General features: G+C 33.1%; 1 long non-coding RNA gene across 1 annotated transcript; it reads left to right on the forward strand.

The window, feature by feature from the left end:
- The first annotated feature begins 392 nt into the window (after positions 1 to 392).
- LOC132062470 (uncharacterized) lies at positions 393 to 3,004 on the forward strand. The gene is made up of 2 exons (XR_009416186.1): positions 393 to 546; positions 648 to 3,004. It is a non-coding gene; the product is annotated as an uncharacterized LOC132062470 (long non-coding RNA).
- Positions 3,005 to 9,641: the final 6,637 nt, after the last annotated feature.

Raw genomic sequence — 9,641 nt, forward strand, 5'->3', positions numbered from 1 at the left:
GAAGGATTTAAATGCTGGAAGTTTGGTTAGGAGTGTGTGTGCATGTGTGAGTCCTGTTTAGAAGAAAATCTTATTCCTTCTGATGAGGATCTACCACCTAGTTAAAATATTAGGTAAATAAAAGGTAAAAGAAAGAAGGATGATAAGGTCTCTGGTATTTTGTTACAAATATTGCCTAACTTGTCCTTGTGTGGTCTTTTTGGACACTGTGGCGTTTTATCCTTGACATTAAGAGATGAGTTTCCATTAAAGAAAGTGGTAGTAAGGCTACAAAGATGGTGATGAAATCTGTTTGATTGTTTCCTTGTGTGGTTTGATCTTGATAAGCAAAAAATGTGTATTCTTTCCTTTGAACTATAATGTAGTAAAATACAAAGATTCTCTCCATAATCTTGGGTTTAGTTTGAAGTTGTCATGGAAAAACTAGTCTGTTCCCACCTATTATGTGCCTATGAAATGCTTGTTCCCAGTGAATCATGTCTTAACTTGATAGTCAAGGCTTATTTATATAACCTGGACATAGTCTTAGGATTTAATCAGCCTGTTGTTGTGTGCTACATGTTATAAGGGGGTCTTTCCTTAGTATTTACATTTTGGATTTGATAACAAAGGTCTCTAAAACCTGAAACATAGTCCTCATGAATTAGTTAGTTTGCTATTACTTGGTGTGTATTTATGAGAGGCTTGTTCCCAGTATTTACAACTAACTTTGGCCACAAAGAGTCTTTATACCTAGACCACAGCTTCATGGGTTTGTCAAAGGAAGTTATGACAGGGTTGGATGTTTGTGAATCTGCCTAGGACCTCTGGTGTTGTTACTGGATGATTAGGGTAAGGACATTAGGATGGGGGAAAGGGTTTTAGGAGAGGAAAAGGTGAGCCTGGACATGAACTGGAGATAGTGACCAGTGAGGCCTAAGATCCTTTTTTGCTGAAAGGAGACTCAGGAAAAGGAGATGGGGAGGTGATGACCCCACCCTATCCTTTTTCCCTTTCAAGGGCCTGAAACTCTTACTTCCATTTTCTTGGACCTTCCCCTCATGATCCTAGGACTCACAAAGGCCTCAGGTAGGGGAGTACAGCCTAATCATGTCTAACAGGGAAGGAAAGATACACCTAGAACCAAATAAGCTACTGCAAATACTTGCCAAGTCTGAGTGTTATGTGTTCCCTATCTTGCTCCTTTTTTAAAAGCCTTTTTGTCTGAAAGGTTTGTAGGTTCCTGAGCCTTGTTTGTTTGAAATTGGTTTTGTGTAAAAGGAGAATGGGGGCTGATGGTTGTGCCATGTGAGCCTAAGTTCATCTGTGAGAAACTGAGAGTTAAGTGTGCTATGTGTTTGTCATTTGCTTTGCTGTTGGCTATATGCCCTTATCTATTTTTAAATGCACTTCATCCATAACTGATGTTTAAAACTTGCCACCTGGTGTTTGGTTTAGGCTTGTCCCTTGTATGATGTTTGGTCTCTTTATTTTGCCAAAACTGTGATCATGCTGCCAATTCATCTCTTGCTTTCTCTTCTCCCTCTTCTGTTCTTTGGGAAAAACTTTGGATTAGTCTAAAATATGTTGAAGGAACACCTTTTTTTTTTAGGAATCAAAGTTGTTGACAGATTTTTTAAGTTGATTTGTCCATTGAGATTTCCCTCCCCTTTGCAAGGTTCTTTCAAAGTTCACTTGTCTATTAGTTCAGGTCTCTGCTCTATGTAGCAGTCTGTGGTGTGTTGATAAAGAAGAGTAGTTTTAAGTGATGCCAGTTCTGGATATATACTCTAAAAAGCTTTAAACTTTCCCATGAGCCTTGGCTATCTATGAGGTCCTCCTAGGTTTTCTTTTCTTCCTTTCCTCTGAAAATAGTGTTGTTTTTTATTCTGTACTTATTTGTGAGCAATCTTGAATTTGATTGGGATAAGGTGAATGCTCTCAATTGAACTAGTGTGATCAGCTATTGTCTCCTCTGGGCAGTTTTTTTTTTTTTTTTTTTGAACCTTAAGCAAATAAGTAGGATAGGCTGTTTTGGGAATCTAGGACCTATTTTCCTCCATTTATGAGAAGTCCCGGATGGAGTGATAGACTGAAAAGAGACCAGTTGGTGTTTGACTATGAAATCCCTTGAACCTGTTTTGGCATATCTGAAGTGTTTCAGTTTATTCCTTTTTTTTTTTTTTTTTTTAATTATTATCTTAACCAGCCCATGGTCTTGAGTGATCATCATTTGTGTTTCCTTTTATGGCAGTTGTATACATTACCTTTAGTCATGAAACTGAATTTTCCCTTTATTATTCTCTTGTATTTGCTGGTTGTCTAGCCTCACTTAAGGTGTTGCTGCTATTTTGGTATCAATATCTCCTGTACAGTATGCCACTTGATTGTTTATTCGTGTATGAGTTTGCTTGAAATATGTTGCTGCTCCCAAGTTCCATACTCCCTTTTCCTCTTGTTTGGAGGCACTGGTTGGAGCTAAGCTATGGTAGTTTGGGGTCGTCCAGGCCTTCTTGGTGTTAGCCATGCCTGGGGTTCTTAGAAGCCCCTTGGAACTTGTGCGACATCAAGGATAAAAGGCCAGGATTCAGTCCCCATACCATTGCAAAATCCTCAACCAAGGCAAACCCATTCAAGGAGAAGAGGGGCAAGTATAGAACAATGTGGATACCTTTTTTTTTTGTGTCTTCATATATACTATGCACAGTCTTTATTATTTTAGTGATAAGTTCAGCGTTTATAAACTAACTGGGTCCCTTTTTCTTTTCCCTCCTCCACTTGCATGGCCATTCGGCTCAAGACCAGCCACCTATTGGGCCAAAGACCCAATAGGACCTCCATTCAATTAAGATCGAGTCCGAGAAGAAAAATAATAGCGAGGCACGCAGAAGGCCCAACCATGGGTGAAAATGACCACTAGGGGCTTGGTACGGCCTAGTTTAAATTTATTTCCGCATATGTATGATCTTATTTGTATGTAATTATGTCTATTCAACTCATATTATAGTGGAAATCCCTTATGATTGGAATTAGACGTCTTAGGACAACGGTTCTTATGCTGTTTAGTCAACTTTAGGTCCCCGTACATAACTTTCGAAAACCGCGGACTCAAACATAATGACTTTTACAACTAAAGTATAAAACCGAGCTCTTTTCAAAACTGCTTTCAAAGAAAATGAATCACCATTAATTTTCTAAGTTTGAATGGCAATCCCGTTTTTATATAAGAGTTACTTTCACAAAAAATGAGTTAATTAACTTAATGACTGAATTTCCAAAATCAGTTTTATCTAGGACAATTTAAATGCAATTGGCTTTAACCGATATTGATAAGTAGAAAAATCCTTTTTGACAAAATATTGGATCAAGTTTTTTAAACAAAAACCCGATTTTTACCAAGTTATGAAAACCCATTTCTGGAAAATAGGGGCAAAAAATGAAGGATTTTAGCACAAAACACCGTTTTGGCCCAGAGTTGGCCCAAATTAACTTACATTTTCAGACGGGATATACACGTTCAAATATAAAATTCTTTTTATAAACGTTTAAAGAACCTACGCATAATATAAAGTTCCAGATAAGACTGAAACGTACCAATACGAGTCAACCCGAGCCCCGGTGTATGAGCACAAAATAAATAACTCACAAAAAATAATAACTTTTCTTTTACTCTTCTTTTACAAACGCATACTTATTCCTCATATATAAAAGGAAACTACTTATACTCGGATATAATAAATCCAAAACTATGAAACCCTATAAATAAAAGGGGTATATTTAAATTCTTCCAAAAAATGTGATATGCAAAAAACTCTCTATGACAGTTCTTTTACGGGAAAATAAACACAAAATAAGCAGTTTAAGCAAATACTCATACACTGGGATTCGAAGGTCAACCGTATAGTACAGATCCTTAATACTGGGGTGCCTAACACCTTTCCCAGGGGATCATCAGAACCCTTACCTAGAACTCTGGATTACGAAGGTTTTTTCACGGTATTTGAATAAACCCTTCACAACTGGTTTTTCTAATTTCCTAAAAATTGGGTGGCGACTTTTTTTCAAAATAAGTCCGAAAGAGCACCAACGAGTTTGTAGTAGCCTTTTTACGCCTTAAACCCGCGTGAAAAAGCTAACCGTTACAGAATACACACACACACACACACACACACACACACACACATATATATATACATACATACCTATGACCCCTCAGGCGTTATATACATGTATATTATATATTATATTATATATATATATATATTTCTACTATATTAGAAGCACCGGTTGGGGTGCTTTTTTAGAAAATCCGTTGTGGACCCCCATAAAAAAAAAAAAAAAAAAAAATTTGGGCCCCATATTAATCAAGCCCTAAAAAAAAAAAAATTGTAATTTTACAATTGTGGGCCCCATATTAAACTTAAAAAAAAATTGTGGGCCCCGTATTAAACAACATCGAGTATTAAAAAAAAGTGGAACTCGCCACATCCAAACTCATGGGAAAAAAAAAGTAGATCCCATATTAACAAATTGTGGGCCCCATATTAAACAACATCGAGTATTAAAAAAAAGTGGAACTCGCCACATCCAAACTCATGGGAAAAAAAAAGTAGATCCCATATTAACAAAAATCAAGCAATATTGAAAAAAAAATGAATCCCATATTTAAAAAACAAACACTGTGGACCCCATATTAAACTTAAAAAAAAAATTGTGGGCCCCATATTAAACAACATCGAGTATTAAAAAAAAGTGGAACCCACCACATCCAAACTCATGGGAAAAAAAAAAGTGGACCCCATATTAACAAAATCAAAAAATGTGGGCCCCATATTAAACACGATGCGTATTCGTAGCAAACACTAATATAATAAAGTTTTAAATACGGAACACAAACTACAATGTTATATTAATCGTGTTTTGAACATAGTATCCCATATTGACAAAATTACTTTACTACTATATAGAAAGGTGGGTTTGGGCACTTTTTCGTCGTCCGTTTGTGGGCCCAAAAAAAATTGTGGGCCCACATATTTTAAACAACTACTAATATTTAAAAAAAAATATATATATATGGGCCCACATATTTTAAACAACTGCTAATATTTAAAAACAACTACTAATATTTAAAAAAAAAAAATAGTGGCCCACATATTTTAAACAACTACTAATATTTAAAAAAAAATTATGGATCCCATATTAAACACCAACCAGTAATTCAAAAAAAAAAAAAAAAAGAGAAGAAAAACAAGTGGAACCCATCACATCCAAACTCACAAGAAAAAGAAGTGGATCCCATATTAACAAAATCAAGCAATATAAAAAAAAAAAAAGTGAATCCCATATTAAAAAAACACAAAGAACATACTTAAAATACAAAAATGCTTAGAAAATCAAACAATTAAATCAATAATGATGGATTTATTGTCACATGCGTATCAACCCATTAGTGAGAGCAAATGAAATTATTGTACAACAACATACTTAAAATACTTATATATATATAAAATAGTGGAACCCACCATCTCCAAACTCACGGGAAAAAAAATGGACCCCATATTAACAAAATCAAGCAATATTAAAAAAAAAAGTGAATCCCATATTAAAAATACAAACAATGTCAAAAAAAAAAGGTGCAGACTTTGTATTCGTAACAAACACTAATATAATAAAGTTTTAGATACGGAGCACAAACTACAATGTTATATTAATCGTGTTTTGAACATAGTATCCCATATTGACAAAATCAAGCAATATAAAAAATAAAAAAAAATAAAAAGTGAGTCCCATATTAAAAAAACAAACAATGTCAAAAAAAAAAAAAAAAAAAAAGTGCAGACTTTGTATTCGTAGCAAACACTAATATAATAAAGGTTTAGATACGAAGCACAAACTACAATGTTATATTAATCGTGTTTTGAACATAGTCTATATATATATATATATATATGCATAAAAATAGTGCAAACTAATAATGTCCAAAAAATTTATTACTAAATAACACCAAGCAATATAAAAAATAAAAATAAAAAAAAGAAGAAACTATATAAAGCATGGGTTTAGACTCATGCTTCATCGTCCGTTGTCCCTTAAAAAAAAAAAGGGGTGGGCCCCATACTAAATAACACCGAGCAATTAAAAAAAAAGGAAGAAAAAAAATTGGAACTCACCATCTCCAAACTCATGGGAAAAAATAAAGTGGACCCCATATTAATAAAATCAAGCAATATTAAAAAAAAAAAATTGAACCCCATATTAAAAAAAATATAATATTAAAAAAAAGAAGTGCAGACTTTGTATTCGTAGCAAACACTAATATAATAAAGTTTTAGATACAGAGCACAAATTACAATGTTATATTAATCGTGTTTTGAACATAGTATATGTATATATATTATATGCATAAAAATAGTGCAAACTAATAATGTCCAAAAAAAAAAAGTTCACCCCATAAGTCAATAATGATGGATTCATTGCCACGTGCGTATCAATCCATTAGTGGGAGCAAATGAAATTGCTTTTCTTCAAAAGGTTAGGTAGTCAAACCATACAATTTTCTTTCTTTTTTTATATTAGCCTGAGATCTAATCTAGCTATTAAACTGTTGTATTTGCTATTCCGCCATGTCATTTATTTGTTATGTTTACTAAAATAAATATACTTAAAATATTTATATTTTAAAATAAGATAGAATTTAATTACTTTTTTATTTTTATTCTTACTCCAATAAATGTGAAAAGAGATTAATGTCGTAGAAAAATATATATCAAATGGAAATCAAATAATGAATAAGGTAAATTAGTCAAATTATAATTCTAATCGACGTTTTCTTAAAAAATCATGCAAAAGACAACATGACAAGTAAAATAAGCTAAACCGAGAATATTTACCAAAAATTAAAAAATAGTATTTCTTCGTTTAAATAGAAAATCAATTTCTACTTTGTTTTGTTTTAAACATGTAAAATTAATTTAATAATTTAAATTAGAATTATTCAAATCAAAATTTGATAAAAAATAATAAGTATTTTACACTTTTAAATTAATCAAATTAAAATTAAAAGTATCAATTGATGCTTAAATATTGCTATTATTTTATCTCAAAGAGAGGAAAATAGTTCTTTTTAAACAAGTCTTCTCTTTTAAAAAATATTAATAAATTCGCCGATTTTGTATTCATAGCAACCATTAATATAATAAAATTTTAGATACGGAGCACAAACTACAATGTTATATTAATCGTGCTTTGAACATAATATATATATATATATATATATAATCACTATTCAAAGACAACTATATACACATAGATGCACTATAATCTAAAGTGTTGGGCCGTGCGCGCACAAAGCGCGCATATATATATATATATATATATATATATATATATATGGGGTATTGGGACGGTGACGACGTTATATACGCACTACCACCTGATCGGCTGGTCACATGATGATGATAATGATGCCCACAGAGGCTGATATGATACGATGAGATGCCCACAAAGACTTGACATGCGTTATATATGCATATATATGTATGACTCCTATGCATGCATAGTATTTATGCATATCATTGGCCCTCAGAGGTAGTTCAGACATACATATCGCATTCATTTCATCCTATATACTTTTATATCTCTTTATGTTACTCTCGTGCCTTACATACTCAGTACTCTGTCCGTACTAACGTCCCTTTTCTGGGGGCGTTACGTTTCATGCCCGCACGTTCAGGCAGATAGGTTGACGATCCGTCCCTGTAGGTTGCTGTTCAGCTGGTATTGGAGCACTCCTCTTGTTCCGGAGTTGTTGTTATGTTTTTGGTACGTTATACTTTTGTGTACATATGGGTATGGCGGGGCCTTGTCCCGACATTGTTATGTCATATACTCCAGTAAAGACTTGTAGAAAGTCATGGTATAGTTAGACGTTGTATGGCCCCCTCGGCCTATATTTTTGATGCAAAGTATTTCATGATGGCCTTGTCGGCTTGCATAGTTTTTGTCCAACATAGTTATATAGTATGTCTTTTCGGGCTCATCCCTTTTCAGCATATTTCTCATATGATTTAACAGATTTCCATCTGATGACTTCGAGGTCCACTCTTGATTATGGTTATGATATGAACGTACGCTTAGCGGTGCTCGGAAGGTAGGGCCCGGGTGCCCGTCATGGCCCTCCGATTTGGCTCGTAACACAAGGGTTCATTCGTATTCTCATGAGAAAATTATATTTGCATATATAAAGTTAAAAATATTTTTTTACATATATTTAGTAATAAGCATCCAATATCTTTGAGTTCTTCGTGCATCTACTTTTTATATTTTCAATTTTGTTACTGAAAATCCTATCTCTGACCCTGCGGGAAACCAGCAAATTCACGAATCATGAGTCAATAAGAGATTTATTACGCTTTTATTCATTAGCTACGTTTCTTGAACGGCAAAGATGGACCCCTCATGTTCAATTAAGGAGGCAAATTTGAACGGCAAAGATGGACCTCTCATGTTCAATTAAGGAGGCAAATTTGCTTTTTAATTCACCAAAATAGAAGACAAAAATGAAAGAAACTAATAGCCTATTTCGCTAAACTTCTAAAAGTATCTTAGTTTGAAAAGTATTTTTTTTTTCAAAAATACTTTTGATGAAAAATAATTTGTATTTGACTAATCAGATTTAAAAAATACTTTTGAGCAGCAATTAGTGTTTGACCAGACTTTTAAAAAGTTCTTACATGTATTTTTCCAAAATTGCTTTTCAAAAAAGTACGTCCTGGGAAAAACTATTCTTTCTGCTTCTGGAAAACAACTTCTGCTACTCCCCAAAACACTTATTTTCTCCCAAAAGCTTGGCCAAGCACTTCAATTTAAAAAATGAGCACTTTTGATTTCCGAAAAGCTTGGCCAAATAATGTGTGTTACATTCTAGTGTAAATAATAATTGCTTCTGAAATAAGATGGTTTTTAGTTGCAATACCATCAATTACTCCGTTCGTGCACTTTTACTTATCCACTTTTGACTTTGCACGCCCCTTAAGAATTAATAAATGAAGTATATATTTTATCATAATACCCATATTAATTGGTGTACAGTCTCAATAGACTTAGAAATGATTTGGAAATGAGTAATAAATGTTAAGGGTAAAATAATGAAATAAAGTTTGTTTTTATCTTGATATGTTAAAATGGACAAGTAAAAATAAAATTTATTTTTAGTATTGTGAATAAATAAAAGTGAACAGAAGGAGTACTTGACAGGAAAAAAGTTTCTTTAGTTGAGCATCTGTTGCAAAAGTTTTCCTTTTCGTGTTTGGATCATACTAAAGCAAGGGAGAAGATATGTAATGCGTAATGTTTTCCTTTTCAATCCATAAATTTAATTCAATGAGAAAAAAACATTGAACAATGTTCCATTTGCTTTTTGGGAAAATTGGTACTCATAATCTATTTTTATATTTGCGATGAGAAAAAAGGGCCGAAAGTACTCCGTTACTATCCAAAATACCGTATCTTATTTTACCTTCTGGTATTTGCTCTTCACTGCAACAAATTAAAAGTCCAACATGAAATATTATGACATGGAAAGAGCTTCATTAAAACTAAGAGCAAATACCTTTTTTGACAATGTATATATTTACACGTAGAATCCGTCCACATCTCATTAA

This window comes from Lycium ferocissimum, chromosome 7 (genome assembly GCF_029784015.1).
Source record: "Lycium ferocissimum isolate CSIRO_LF1 chromosome 7, AGI_CSIRO_Lferr_CH_V1, whole genome shotgun sequence".
In the NCBI taxonomy this organism is placed as follows: Eukaryota; Viridiplantae; Streptophyta; class Magnoliopsida; order Solanales; family Solanaceae; genus Lycium; species Lycium ferocissimum.